At 37.6% G+C, this 16,539-nt stretch overlaps 1 protein-coding gene across 1 annotated transcript in view; it reads right to left on the bottom strand.

The window, feature by feature from the left end:
* LOC125884319 (uncharacterized) overlaps nt 1-16,539 on the bottom strand; it is a 268,232-nt gene that overhangs the window by 118,533 nt on the left and 133,160 nt on the right. The window lies entirely within an intron of this gene.

The following is a 16,539-nucleotide window of genomic DNA, read 5'->3' as shown; positions in this document are numbered from 1 at the left end:
CAAAGCAGTAATCAGAGCAAAGGGTGGCTATTTTGAAGAAACTAGAATATAAAACATGTTTTCAGTTATTTCACCTTTTTTTGTTAAGTACATAACTCCACATGTGTTCATTCATAGTTTTGATGCCTTCAGTGACAATCTACAATGTAAATAGTCATGAAAATAAAGAAAACGCATTGAATGAGAAGGTGTGTCCAAACTTTTGGCCTGTACTGTATATATATATATATATATATATATATATATATATATATAAAAGCATAATTATAAGGCTACGGAAACCAAACAAATTTTATTTTATAGCGATTATACACTTGTATAAACATATTAATGGGTAGAATATTCAGATTCAGATTCAGATTTGACAATAAACCATGCCAAATATTACACACTGGCCCTTTAAACTCTCCTTCACTTCCTTTTCACACCTACAAAATGTGTTGCTGCATACACATTTAGACAACGACATCATCCCATTAACACCAGAACGTTCTGCACACAGCAACAGATTACTTTAGAAGTACTGTCTTCATGATAGCTTTGCATTTAAAATACCATGTAGTTGACCTGGAAGTTAAAATTCATATTATTATAAACTTAGCAATAAAACCTGCTGTTGCTGTGGTTTTGACTGCAACTATCTCTGGTGGTGTTGGTTTATAAATAAAAAATGAGGAAGAGGATGGTCATAACTGTTTTAACATTAAGGGAAAACTTTGAGGAAGTATTATATAATTTCAAGACGTTTGAAAAACTACATGCTGAGACAGATGTTTTATATTTATACAGTGGTGGAAAAAAGTTTTCGGACACCCCATGCATTTGTGAAATATTGCATTAAGAATCACTCTTAGGTCTTCAAGTGCAATTTCTTTTAGTACAGTCACAGCCAAAATACTAAATAAATCCTAAAAAAGCCATTAAAAACTTAAAATTGATTGGTTCCATAAAAATACATAAGAAATTTTGAGTATTGGGTCATTTTGGTACCAGTGATGAAGGTCGTTCTTTTTATTAAAAGACACAATTTTTGTTGCCAAGCTTCGTGTCTACATAAAGCCAGCACATTTGAAAGTTCTTCAGACACAAAAATGGCTAAAACAAGGAACCTAACGCAGGAAACACGCCTGAAGATAAAGCTTCTCAGCCAGGAAGGGTACAGCTGCCGCCAGATAGCCAGGAAGTGCAGATGCAGTCCTTCAGCAGTTGGATACACTCTGCAGATATACAGACGAACCAACAGCTTGGAAGACAAACCAAGATCTGGGCGTCCAAGGGTTTCTTCAGCAAGAAATGACCGCATCCTGATCCGCATGTGCAGGCAAAACCGCCGAATGACATCACAGGAGCTTCAGCAGCAGTGGTCAAACCAAACTGGTGTCCAGTGTTCCACCTGCACTGTCCGTGGCCGACTTTTAGATCATGGCTTAAGGTCCTACAAGGCTATCAAGAAGCCCCTAATCAATGAGAGACAGAGGTTAGCCCGGCGTCGTTGGGCCCAGGCACACAAGAACTGGACAGCCAGGAATTGGAAGAAGATTTTGTGGTCAGATGAGTCCAGTTTCCAGCTTTATATTCCTCCTACTAATGTGAGGGTACGCAGAAGGCCAGGCGAAGCATTATCTCCAGCATGTACAGTACCTACTGTCAAGCATGGTGGAGGCAGTATCATGGTTTGGGGACGCATGAGTGCTGCTGGTGTTGGTCATCTCACTGTCTGTGATGGCACATTGAACTCTACCAAGTATTGTACCATTCTCGAAACCCACATGCTCCCTTCTGCGCGTGCACTGTTCTGTCGAGGTAAAAACTGGATGTTTCAACAAGATAATGCCCCTTGCCACACATCCAAGGCCAGTAGAACTTGGCTGCAGGAGCACAGTATCCAGGTCTTAGAGTGGCCAGCTCAATCCCCGGACATGAGCCCCATTGAAAATCTGTGGTGGATTATCAAAAGGTCTGTTTCAAAGCATAAACCAAAGAATTTAGAAGAATTAAAAGCAGTAATTCAAGAAGAATGGGACAAGATTACCCCTCAACAGTGTGAAAGGCTCGTGGGGAACATGCCAGCCAGGATTAGAGCTCTACTGCGTGCCAGTGGCAGGACTACTAAATATTAATTTGATGATGCGATGGTTTATTTATTTTTTGTTCAGTTTTGAACACATTCTCTGTTATTTGTTGACTATGATACCGACAATGTTGAGAACTGACATATTGAAACTGTCAAGAATTTAGTTTTGTTAGTTTTTCTTGTAAACAATAAACAAAAAAATATAATTTGTATTTGTTTGTATCTGTCTAATGCAGCCACACCTTTTGAAACACAAAAAAGATTTTTCCACAAATATTTCATGATAATATTTGAGATTGTGTAAAATTTTAAGGGTGTCCGAAAACTTTTTTCCACCACTGTATATAAATATAAAACATCTGTTATTGACATCCAGAAATGAGCATTTTAGCACTCCTGGTTCCCTCAATGGAATTTTTGAATGGCTTTTTGGTTAGATGCCTGAAATGTGGTCACAAAAGCTTAAGAGATTTGTAGGTTTTTTTCTATGAAAAAAAATAAAAATAAATACCGTAAAACTTCAATTAAAAGCCTAGCCCCAATTAAACACCTAGTCTTTTTTACTACCCTGATGTCGCTACACATTTTGACAAATACAGGCCTGTCTCAATTAAAGGCCTGGTCCGGCTGCCAAGCAGTTCATTTTTATGTAAGTTTTTTGGATGTATAAAACTGGATTGTTGACTACCCACTTGAGCTAACGGTAGATCGCACATACAAACATAAATGTTGAAACTTTTGTCAATAAGGAAATGCTATATATCATTTGCTAGGTTCATTTCATTATACCAAAACCATGAGCACCAGAGGACACTGTAATCCATTCAGATTTGCCAGCATGACGAAAAACAAGTTGTGACTCCATTCCTCTGTAGCTGTCATTAAGTCAGAGTATGTGTCCTTTCTTCAGTTACCCCACAAGTTATTTATATTTAACTCTATTAGGAGCTGTGCCTTGTCAAAATAAATCAGCACCTATATGACTGGACCATGTGGGAATTTAATTTGAAAGGACAGACACAGGAAATGGTCAGGTTAATTTCCAGGGCTGGTACCTGCAGTTATTCCACAGGCTAGTTAATAACATGTCAGGCAGGAAATCCAAAGTGTGGGATCATTTTGAGAAGGTGAAGGACGAACCCAAGGTAATATGTAAATTCATCTTCATTGGTCGACTACAAACATGACGTATCATCTGAAACATGGAAGTAGTTACATGCCCATTAGCCCACAGTGTCATTAACAGGCAGCTCGCTCAGTGTGTGACATGCACTTGTAGATAAAATATGGGCCTATATTAATGAAGATTGTGTTGCTCTGCTCAAAATATTGAATTTAATAATTAAATTAATATTGTAAACATGCAGGCAACTCGTTGACTAATAACCCTAAATGATGACTGTTGGTCGACTAGGAAAATTCTTAGTCGGGGGCAGCCCTAATCAGTATGATCAAAATAATAACTGGATATGAATAAAGAAGAGTGTGAGCTGACCATGGTGAGGAGAGGAGTATAGCTGCTGTTGATTTCCACCTAGGCTGACAGTTCGGACTGTAGCAGAGCTCTGATTGGTTCTCTGCAACTGGATGAGCTTGAAACACATAGCAAGAAATTGTATTCAAGTATTAATATGTAAAAACTAGTAAAAGTAAATAATAATTATAATAATAATAATTATGTTTTGTTTCAGATGAAACCAGAGTGTTGTACCAACCTGTGACAACATGTATCTGTGGAAAAGACAGTAATCATTACTGATCCATGTCGTGCCATTAGAATTCCTCTGTGACGTTTGAGCAGAGTGTAATTTATCTAAAACAAAGCAGAAAATGTCTCACCCTTTCACTTTTTGTACCTTTTGTCTGTGAGACTTTTGTGCTCTTTTCTGAATAATTCTAGTGAGGCTACATTGAGGAAGGTGTTTGTATATTTATAAGTGGTAATCTCCCCCATTTACTTAAAGAGACTCTGGTACAACAGTAGTAGCTACTACTACTACTTTTACCTGGTTTTCTTTAAGCAGTGGTGAACAATGTCGGGACCATTTTTTAAATGTGTCCTGGATTTTTGTAAAATGTAGGTAGTGTAGTTTATCAGGCCTTTCTTATTCTCATAACAAAAGATGGTGAGATGATGGTGAAGGAAAGACTCCGCTGATACAAGCTTTATAAACATAAACATATATGTATATGTATATGTATATATATATATATATATATATACATTTATAAACTAATAATAACAAAACTGACAGCGGTGCCTTCAAGTCGGGCCCCTCTACACAGTATACCACTTGTGAATTTATACAAAAGAAAGTAAGAACCCCTCAAGAGGTTCCCTACGGGAAGCAGCACAGTTAACGTTTCAACCACTTATGACATATGTGCCATACGGTTACCATTTATATATGTTTCCTGTAGATGAGCCCTTGTATCTTGACAGACTCATTCCTGTTTACATCTTAGAGCAATTGGATCTACAGCACAGTCAGAATGGATTAATCCTTACATTCAAGAGCAGCAATCTGGGTGGACTGCAGCTAACACTACAGTCAGCCAGCATACTAAAAATCATCAGCATTAATGTACATCTAATGGGCAGACACCTTAGTAGCAATCTAAAAGCATCCAAAATTGCTGCAGTTTCCAACTAGCCAGAATCTTGGAGCGCATTTTATATTTGATTGATACAGGATTATGTAAACAGTGATCTACTGGCGGCCATTACAGGGAAATTCCCAGGGAAAAATACTACGTGTGCGCTGCAGTTAGGTAAAGTTAACATGAGGTGACATGATGACGGGGAAGACAGAAGCCTTAGCTTTCTGCTGTTAAAAGAATGAATTATGGTTCTTATTTTAGATTGATGGAAACAGAAAATATTGCGCAACATGTTGCTGAGTTAGGGGAAACTTTATAAACGTTGTGAAACATTGTCTATGAGAAATTCTTCTTTTTTTATTCATACCTTCTCATAAATTTCAGCAAATGTAATACATTTTATTCTTGGTGTGTCACTTTGTCCTGGTGTGTTGCTGTATTATTGTGTAGGCTGCTCTCATTCGAGACATTATATTCCTTGTTTTAAAGTTAGTGAGTGCAGCGCACACCACTGCCTAGCTGTTTCTCACTATTCAGTTGCTTCATTTTTCATGCAGTTCTATTGAATAACTTATTTCTTGTTGCTTTCAGGGTACAAAATAGAAGATATTTTTCAGTAACCAGAGGCAGACCTCTCAAAGCTGTCTTGCTTACTTACTCACAGAATCACAACAATACCACCACTACCAGGTGAGGCACCTGCTATCTAAAAGCCACTTTCTTGTATATGCATGGGTTTTGATACTATAGTTGCATTTAAGTCGCTATGGTGGATCCCAGTGTGTCATGCCATACAATGCCTCCCACTGGTCAGGCGATGTCAGTGCAACACAAATCTCTCCAACCAAGATGGCCGACAGAATGCAAGAAATGTTGCGCAGCTCATGAACATCTTGGCAATCCATCTTTAATAGGAGACCCCTAGCAGGTATATAAAATCTAGTAAAATCAAGTAACATCTAAGCAGTGAGTAATGATTTTATGTTGAGAGAAAATTACAATTAATCATCTGTCCACTAAACTGGACATCATGCATTGCTGGTTATATTAACCCTTCAGTTAATACTGTTGCTGCAGCTCTGTTGCTCTTGAAAATACTTCAACTGCAGGGACTTTTTTTGGCTGTAAATCAATGGATTTATGTTATTAGAATGCAATTTACCGAAACAGAAACAATATTTTGACAATATTTTTGCAGAGAATGGTCATTAGAAAAATGATACACTTCAACAGTGATGAGTGATGAGGAAGGAGCTTTTTTTTTAGTTTAAAAGTGAACCACATGCTGTTTACCTAAGTGGACATGTGAAAAATAAACTTTTTTTTTCATGCCAAAAGAGGAATTAAAAACACTTCAGAAATAAAATGTTGACTGAGGTCATAATAATACATGCATGAAAAGGGCTGGAAAACTTTTACATAACCATACAGATTTTTTTAAACAGAAACTAAATGGGGAAATATGCCGAAGCTATGGCTGTTGTAGCAAACAAAAATGAAAATGACAGGAAGTATCAGTCATACTCACATTATACTGACATCCAACTCTGTCGTGACACTTTTCCTGAGTATTTACAGCTGTAGAAGCCTTTGTCTGACTTCGAGACTGCAGAGATATTCAGGTCCTCTCTGTTATTATTTTGAATTCGTTTTCCATTTTTGTTAAAAGCAACATTGGACAGTAATTTTTTTTTGTATTGAATTTGCAGCCAGGAGTGACAGAATCTCCCTCAGTCACAGGATGGACAGGGCTCACCAGGATAATATCATCTGTAAAATATAGAATATTATGAATTTTTTTTTTTTTAAATTTTTTTAAATTTTATATACTTTATTAATCCCCGAGGGGAAAGTCAATTTTTCACTCTGTTTGTCAATTATACACAGGTCCAAACACACACATGCACAAACTGGACCTATACATGCACAAAGTGGAGAGATGTCAGAGTGGGCTGCCCATGACGGGCGCTCCGAGCGGTTGGGGGGTTCGGTGCCTTGCTCAGGGGCACCTCGGCAGTGCCCAGGAGGTGAACTGGCACCTCTCCAGCTACCAGTCCACGCTCCATATTTTGGTCCGGACGGGGACTTGAACAGGCAACCGGCAGTTGTTTGATTTATGCTAAATAATGAAGGTTAAATTGCATGAAAGAAGAAATGTGATGAAAACCTACAGTCTGCAGTGATGCGTTGCTGAGTTCGCCTGATCCAGATTCACACCAGTACACTGTGTTGATGTACCAGTGCCTTTGTATGTAGCATGTGGATCCAGTCATTTCTCCCCAGTAAGAGCAGTATGGTAATTATGACGGGTGGCTGTTCACAGTGAAACTACAAACTCCCCACTTAGTAGAGTTTCAGTAGTGATGGCCAAATGAGGCCTCATGAACCACTGTCTGTATTTTCTGAATCCACCAGATGGCGCCGTCTGTTCAACAAAGGTTTGAAAGCACACTGCATTGCAAGTCCTTCAGCCTTTATCTTTAAACCAAGACCGTCATCTGGTGGGGTCAGAAAATAAAGAAATTGGTTCATGTGGCTTCATTTGGCCATCCCTAGTCATCTGTGAAGTGGTGCACTCTGTTAAGTCTCACTGAGACGCTTATGAGTGAAAATCTGGAAAACAACATTAATGAGGAGTAAAACAAAGAATACAACACACCCTGGGCTTTCACCCGGGAGAACAAGGTTCTTGACCCATGTGAAACCAGAAGTTATTTTGTAAGAGCAGTGTCTAAGATTAAAGGGGACTTAGTGGCATCTAGTGGTGGAGACTGCAGATTGTAACGAGCTGAGACGTCTCCCATTAGAATTCCTATTGCTTAGGAGATTTTTACCGGGAGCTGAATTATCCACAGAGGTCTCCTCCTCTCCAAAATAAATGGACTAGTTGATTAAAACAGTTTCACATTACAAATCAGTGTCTGTCATAAGCTGTTAAAGCCTAGTGCCTGCTAATGTGTGCTCACTTTTTTTCTCCTCTGATAACTTAAGATCCAGGGCCCGGTTATTCAAGGTAAAATCAAGATAAAAATGATCCGGTTTTGGTAATCAATTTTTTTTTCTTCTTCCATGGATCCAGCTCACTTTTGTCATGGTTGTTGAAAAAAAAACTGGATAGGATCACTCTGATCCAGGTACAGACTTTTAGGGATTTCTAAATCCAGATGACCAGTACTTTAACTGGGATGCAGGGGGCGCCAAAATTCACACAAAATAAAAAATAATTATTTTTATTTTTGTGTTGGATATTGACAGATATATTGGAGACTATTTGATGGTGACAGATTACTTTAAATTGTACTTTAAAGGGTTAAACAGTAGTCTGTTTGAGGACAAATGAATTTGATCTTACATCATACAGATTAACACAAAGAAAGATGCCCATTGCTTCACATAATTTATTTACTGAAGCTTCCCTCTTTTTTGCTTTTGATTTTGGTTTGTACAACTGAAACACTAAATAGAATAACATAAGTCAGTACAGAGCTATTGACAGATGCCTGTCAAATTACAATTACGATCTTACCTAAAAAAGTACACACTGTACTGCATGAAATAAACAACTGCACTCCCACAAAAGCCACAAGTAAAAGAGAAAAATTTGACTACTGCTGTTGTTGTTATTTTGGTCAAAGCAGGTTTGACCAAAATAACAAGGTTCAAAACATGAACATTCCTCTTTGGCTTCCTGCAGCAACACACTTTCTGCACTATTCGTCTTTATGCCTTTACTCCACTGGGCATGACTTGTAACTGAGAAAGAAACTAAAAAATGACCAGCAGATGGCAGCAAACATTAAGAACATATGCATGGATTTAAGTTTTTAATGATTTAATTTTTATCTACTGTCATCACATTATAACCTTTTTTTTAAATTAATGTCTTGACTTTACCACACAGCTCACAGTTTATTGTATATTTCATTTCTTAATGATTTTAATGAATAAAAAGTCCTAGATGTATATATTGCATGTATGAAATATATGGCATGCCATTATATATTGAACAAAACTTGAATGTATGGAATGAAAGTCCAAATATATTGAATGAACCTCGAATATATGGAATGATATATTCAGACATTCATTCATGTGTAAAACTCACACCACTACACTGGGTTTCATCATATACTTTGACTTGTTTACACTTGTGCCCAGCCACCGATAGCATGATGATATAAAGACAGCATGGATAACATCAAATGGTCCCTGCGACAAAACTAGGATGAGTAGTTATTAGAAATAATTGCTAGACATTTTGCATTGTATAATATCTATCATAGTGGTGTATTCTGTTTGTACAAAGACAGCAATAATGGATAATCAATAAGTACCCAAAGTTGGCAACCCAGGACAAACCATGCATCTATAAGGCTAACGTTAGCTAACCAGTGGAGATCAGAAGATGGGAAGTGGGCACTATGTTTCTGCATGTTAACATGGATAGCCAGCTGTATCTAAGCAAAGCCAAAAGAAAAGAAAGGGCAACATTATAACACAAAATATTAAAATTTCACCACCTCTAAATGGATGGCATTTTAAATTGAGGTGCTAAAGCTCAATGAGTCAATGAAGCACCAGACTAAAAGGAAAGGCCTCCTGTATTTCACATTGAGTTTTTTCCCCTTAAAGAGTAACCTGATAGTTACCAGGTTATGGGTGTCGTGCTATCGTAAGCAAAATTAACCTAAACTGACATCTCTAATTTGTATGTTGGCTTATGTCAAAAACAATACAAGCAGTCAGTAAGATCAACATGGAACACAATGTAATAATGTTGCTCAAAAGAGTTGGTGGCAAGATTTCATCAGAAAAAACATCTGTGTCAGCACCTTAGGTCACATATTGTCATAATTTAGCTCAACCCACTGTGAAGCTTTGGTGACCCTTAGTGGGTGTCAGGACTCTCAGGTTGGAAACCTGTGACCTAGAGAACAGCATAAACTTGTTAAATTTAAATTTACCAGAATTTAAAAGAAGCTCATGTTTGATGAGAGAGATCTGAAATGTATCAAATCAGTGTGTAGATTTTCCATGGCCTGATTAAGAGAAGAGCCGCTGACACATAAAAGCATGTCATCTGCATAAAAATGTGCAAGTTTTTAGATTTCTATCAAAGAAACATACATCTAACAAAAGTTTGACTTTACTGGATCACTACAATCAGAGAGAAGATAGAAGAATAAATAAACTGCTTATGTACAGGAAATCATGTAAGAACAACTAAAAACACTGCTGATAGCAAACTACTGGAACAAAAGTTTATTGATACAAGAAATGGTCAGCCATACTTTTAACAATACAGAAGCTTAAGACCCATATAATCATTTTCTTTAAATGACCTGCCATTAGTTTAACTGTACAGAATAATGTCTGATATTTGCATAGCGGAGCTGCACACAATAATTAAATAAAAATAGCAAATACTGTTTAAACACTGATGTAGTTCTTCATGTTGTCATCCATTCTACTGGTTTTGTCGATGCAGATCTCTCTATTGATCTGGATGAAAACCAAAAGGAAAAACAAGGTTAGGGTTGTTTAAGAATTGAGGGTGCTCAATGACATTTAACTCCCATTTCTCACCCATTTAACTATCTGTATCTGTAAAATAAATCACTACAGTGACTTATCCCAAAATGCACATTGTGTTGCTGTATTATTACCAAGAGCTTTTCCTGGTTTGACCTCTGAATAAACAGTTTCATCCGCCGCTGCAGGACGTGATTTTCCTATGAATGGAGAGATGTTTTGCATTAAACAGTAACGCCCCAGCAAACAATCATAATGATATGTACACTGTCTTCTTTAGCAATGCATCCATACATGATCTAAAATAATCTTAGTGTCCACAACAAAACACAAGAGAAGGCATGATAGAGGTTACAGTGTTAGGAGGAAGAGGTTGGTGTTTCTCAAATGGGAGTATGGGTACCCCTAGGGGTACTTTGGAGTACTGCAGGGGGTTGCATGAGATTTTTAAAATACAAAAAAGTGGATATAGTGAATTTTAGTTTAATACAAAAATGTAAATGTAATATTGATACACCACATTTTATTTTCACACTGGTCAGGAGGTACTCAGCTGAAAAAATATTTCAAAGGGTGTACATTATTGAAAAACCTGCTGGACAGTAAAAGCTGCAGGTGGACATATGTTTTACCTACCTTTGTCTTTCTTGGCTTTACTGTGAGAGTTTACTTGGGCATACATCACATTGTCGTCTAAAACAGAAGCCACATTTCAGGTTTTATTTGCAAAACTTTTACAAACAAATGGATGGATCGATAAGCAGAATTAAACCAATTAAATGTAGCATGTTTGTTTCCCATGACTGCACAGTAGGGCCAGGTATTAAAAGGAATAAATGGAAAATTAAATGACATAAAATTTACAAAAAATCTAAAAGCTTTTTATGTACTGTAGGATTTGACCACTGCAGACAAACCGAGTGGTATGAAGTGGTATGAAAAGATTACACTGTGACAGTACCCAAAAAAAGTTAAGAGTGAATCTGTTATACTTCACTGTACCTGTAGCTGATCTTATCTTCACATCTGAGTAAACTGCGCTCTTCTCTGGCTCCTCTTTTTTGTTCCCTGTTTGAAGGATCAGATGAATGCATGAAAAGACAACTTCCTGTACATTATTTAGGTGCTGCTGACCTACAAAGGCATCTCTAGTGTTTGATGTAATTGTCACTACATAAAATAAAGTACTCACCCTTCTTAGCGATGTTTTTGAGCTCAACCACAGAATATGTGACATCGCTGGATTCACCTGAAACATAGATATTTGTTTAAACTTAAGGGATTGTCAATAAATCACCTGATCACCTTATTCTAGTATATCTAACTGCTCAGTGTCAAACATAAAGTCTATACTTTACCGTGTTCAGGTTCTTCAAAGCCTTTGATTGATTCATAGAGAACAGCATCACCTGCAGAGCAGTGAAAATCAAGCCAAGGTCATACTAAAACCATTGATCACATTATACAATATTCTACATAATTCCAAAACATAGTGATGGCCAAATGACTCCTCATGAACCACTGTCTTTATTTTCTGAAGCCACTAGATGGCACTGTCTGTTCAACAAAGGTTTGAAAGCACACTTCATTGCCAGTCCTTCAGCCTTTATACTGTATTTAAACCAAGAGCGCCATCGGGTGGGGTCAGAAAATAAAGAAATTGGTTCATGAGGCTTCATTTGGCCATCACTACCAAAACAGATAATCACATGTGAAATATTAGTCTTAGAGTTGATGATAAATCATAAAATTAATCAGCATGAAGGCTGACCATGGAGAGGAGGAGCATATTCTTTGAGCTGAGTTTCATCCTGGTTGATCATGTGGTCTGTAGCAGGGCCCCGACTGCTGCTCTGAGACCTGGTGGGCCCAAAACATGAAGTAAATACAGTGACTTTAAAAAGAATATGCACTGTGCTACTGTCACATTCAGAATGAGAGAAGAGAGTGTTGGACCGACCTCACAAAACATGAATCTGTGGAGGAAAAAGACATCTGTTGTTACATTGTTTTTTATGGCGAATTGTTTGACTGTTACTACAGTACATGTAATCACATCAGAGTCAGTCTAACATCAGAAGTAAAAGTTCTCACCTTTTGACTTTCTGTAGCGACACACAAACAGCAGCAGGAGAAGAATCAGTAAAACTCCACAAACCGGCCCAACAATCAACAGCACAGGAAATGGAGGGCTTTGTTCATGCCTGGATGCTGCTATAATAAATAACCTACATTAATATTTACTCATATAACACTTTTTACAAATAGATTTCCCAAAGTGCTTTACATAAACACAGAGTCAAGGTCCAGTCAAGCCAAAGTAATAAAACTCCAAAAATGTATAAGAACATACATCAAACTGTTCTCACAAACTGCTTGTACATTTTCCTACGAAAACTAATGCACCCAAATTCATTCATATGCCACCATGTTTTGGAAATTCTGCGATAACGTGACCAATGCACTGACAGCAGTTAACAAGGAGGCAGTCCTGAGCACGCTTGTAGGGAGGCAGATTGGAGTGGTGGAGGGTCACAAAAAATAGACATTTGCCTGTTACTTTCCCCTGGTGTCACATGTTCGGAACCGTGTGAACTTTAAGGCATTTTAGGGTACGTCCATACCATGTTTTCTTCCTAAACCTAACCTCTGTAACTTTATGTTAATTACATAACTGTGCATTAAGGACGCAACCCCATTTGTGGGGCGCTAATTCGTAGGAATCATACGAACACTTATATGAGAATATGTTGCACACATAGACACTAACATGCAAACATAATCTAAGCATGTATACAAAAATACATTTACACATAAATAAATGCACAAGTAGAAAACCGTCCGTACCGTCCCCATTTTTGGTCCCCCCTCTGTTGGGGTACCTAGCACACAGATCTGGTACTAAAAGGTGGAGCTGTGAACATAGCAGTCTGATGACTGGTCAATAGAGGACAGTCAGGCTGAGGCTCATGTAACCACTGTTCATACCTTGGCAAGTTTTACCTTAGTAAACTATAACTATAGAAATAAAGGATCTTTTGCTGCCTCTCGCAGCAGCTGCAGTCTGACAAATAAAAAACTTAATTCACTGGGCCGACTGCCGGCAACTTTGAAGGTAGAACTTTAACTTATGCTACCCTGTGCATGAGTTGACATGAATCCATCAACACACCTTAAATTTCAATATGACAACTTTGACCATCACTTTAGTTTTTACTGTCTCTCTTGGATGACACCGACTTTTAGTAATGAGTGGATCTTCAAACGTTTAAAAATATATATCATTTTCAACCGGATTATGTGAACTGCATATATTCTAATCCTCACTTGGAGGAAAAAAAAAAAGTATATGGAGCGCTGTTCATGTGAGCTTGGGCAATACTAAGCCCCTGAGCTTGCCTGAGAAGGACTAAACGCACAAACCCCAGTTTTTAAATATCCAATGGAGAGAGACTCTCACTGCAGCCTGTTTTATTCTGTTAACGATAAACAATGTACAGACGTTCCATCTATGAAGAAATACAGTGAGTGCTGGATGGAACAGTGAGTGAGAACAACCCTGCCCACATTTAAGAGTACTGTTCACGATGGAAACACTAAATGGACCAAGGCTGTAGGTACCATGTCCAAAGAGTTACGATACGATACGACACAATGACAACAAACAATACATCAGCAGCCATATCACCCCAGCAACAATTACATGACAGTATTGCACATATCCCATAACACTGCAGTTATTTTTGGTTCCAAAGGTACCATACTAAAAGTGTTCGGTGGAAAAGGGGCTTGAGATTAACACACAAACACATACAGTGTCATGATAAATTCTGAACCTTTCAGTGCTATTCATGTATTTACTTTTGTATTTTTAATGTTTAAAACAAACAGTTTAAAAAAAAGCTGTCTAATTGAGTGATAAACTTTCTGTCTTGGACCGTAACACAGCTTTACAAAAAATGCTGAAGAAACTGTTTTAATCATACTCACATTTTACTGACATCCAACTCTCTGGTGACGTCCATCTCTGCCAACCTTGTGATTTTTTTCCTGTACATTTATAAAAGCCTTCATCAGACTTTGACACTGCAGAGATAGTCAGCTCCCCTCCAGTAACATTTGGGATGAGTTTGTCATTTTTATAGAAATCCACATTATAAGGAACTTTTTCTGTCCTCAATTTGCAGCCAAGAGTGACAGACTCTCCCTCAGTAACAGGATGGACAGGGCTCACCAGGGTAATATCACCGTCTGTAAAAAGATTAAAGAATACAAAGATTTGGTTGCAGAGATCAGCTGGTGCAGCTTAAACAAGCTGATGTAACATTATGAAAATAAATGTTTGAATTAATTTTACAGCTGCGTACAGTAACTGAGAAATCCCTGTCTTACTGTAAATGTATCTTTCTGTCATCAAACCAACAAAAAGATTATAGTACTTGTTTCAGTGTTGCTCACTGATGTACTGTAACACTGTAATTTCAGTGCAGATCACCCTTAAAGGTCTGGTGTGTAGGATTTAGTGGAATCCAGCGGTGAGGTTGTCGAACTGAAACTTCTTCCTTTGACCAAGCCTGTAGGAGAACTACTGTGGCTGTATGTAGATATAAACAGCTCATTCTAAGGTAATGGAAATACAATGACTCTTTTTTCAGATGATAATAAACCAATTAAAACATAGTTATGAATACTATACACCATTTCTGCCAATAGATGCCCCTAAATCCTACACGCTGGACTTTTAAACCAGTCCTTTCATTTCAGCTGCTGGTGACTGGGGATGTGACATTTTTTAGATAAAATGTTGACTGTTGTGGAAATTACATTCAGAAAATGTCAATTTAACCAAGCAGCCAACCTTCATCAGGCTGGAAAATATGGCACTATGGTGATGTACATGGTTAAAATTACAGCTATAATAACATTTTTATGTATTCATACATTAATGTTCATTATTATTGGTATTTGTTGGCAGCCAAAGTGGATTTTGTGGCAGTGTGCTACAGACTGGTAGAGCTTCAAAACTCTGGTACTTCAAGTATAAAATTAATGTTAGATGATTATTGTCATAAAGATGTCAATGAGCAATAAAATCCATCTGACAATATCTTGGATAATATTAAGAAATTATACTTGAATGAACTAAAGCTGATGAGCTCTTTTAAAGGTCATCAAGTTTCACTCATTTTGAAAATCAGTTTGTATAATGTTAGTCACCTTCACATTTTCAAAACTATGTAACAGAATGTTAAAATACTTCAGAAACAAAATCTTTTAAATGAATTAAGACTCACCCTGTATAGTGATGTTGACTGCATTGCTGAACTGTCCTGTTTCAGACTCACACCAGTAGACTCCACTCTGCCAGTCACGGTCCATGTTGCATCTGGATCCAGTCATGGTCCCCCAGTAAGAAGAGGAAGAACAGTGTGTCAGGTAGCCATCTACAGAAAACCTGCTCACTCTCCACTCAGCAGAGTTTCCCTCACAGCTCAGTGACACAGGCTCTCTGCTGAAGTGTTGCATTCTGTCAAGACTCACTGTGAGAGACGCTGCTGAATGAGAATCTAAAAACACATAAAAAGCAGACAAACAAAGAATGAAAAAAATAAAAAAGGCCATACTGTCAACAATCATTTGCTTTAACTGTGTTTTAATGTGTTTAAATGCTGGAGTTTAAACACAAAGGATCACACCAATACAGGTATATAATAAAACGTAAGTACCACAGGGAACCATTACATAAAAGCAGCAACACAAAAACAGACAAATACCCCATTACATCTAAAAGCCCTGCATTGAAGGGTTTGGGGGGCAGAAAGAAGGAAACAAGCAAACATAAATAGAGCAAAGTAAGAAAGTAGATCAAAATAAAAATGGAAAAAAGAACAGAGGAAAGGAAAGCTGAAGAAATGGATGGAAGAAAAGAAGAAAAAGACAGTATCTGATGTTTTCATAGAACGTCCTTAACGGTAAGACTAGGTCCTCGTAAAGATTAAAGTTATTCACAAGTCATCGTAGAGCTTCAAAGAGCTCCTAAGATGAAAAACTGTTGGGAGTAAAGCGGAGGACTTTAAAGAGGATTAAGAGTTTCTTAATCAGAGGAGAAAATGGCAGAAACACAAAGAGGTAAGAGAAATATTCTCCAAACACTGGATGACAGTGAGTTAATGAAGTGCTACAGATTAGATTGGGCAGGAATTATGTTTGTGGTTGATCTCATTCGGGGTACGCGCACATTTTCCATCCAACACATTAATGCTATAACGTCAGACATAAAATGATCACAATAGCACGATATTTGAAGCACTAGAAAAATGAAGCAGTGCAGC

This window comes from Epinephelus fuscoguttatus, linkage group LG23, assembly GCF_011397635.1.
Source record: "Epinephelus fuscoguttatus linkage group LG23, E.fuscoguttatus.final_Chr_v1".
NCBI classification, from domain to species: Eukaryota; Metazoa; Chordata; class Actinopteri; order Perciformes; family Serranidae; genus Epinephelus; species Epinephelus fuscoguttatus.
This window is presented reverse-complemented; position numbering and strand designations above follow the sequence as displayed.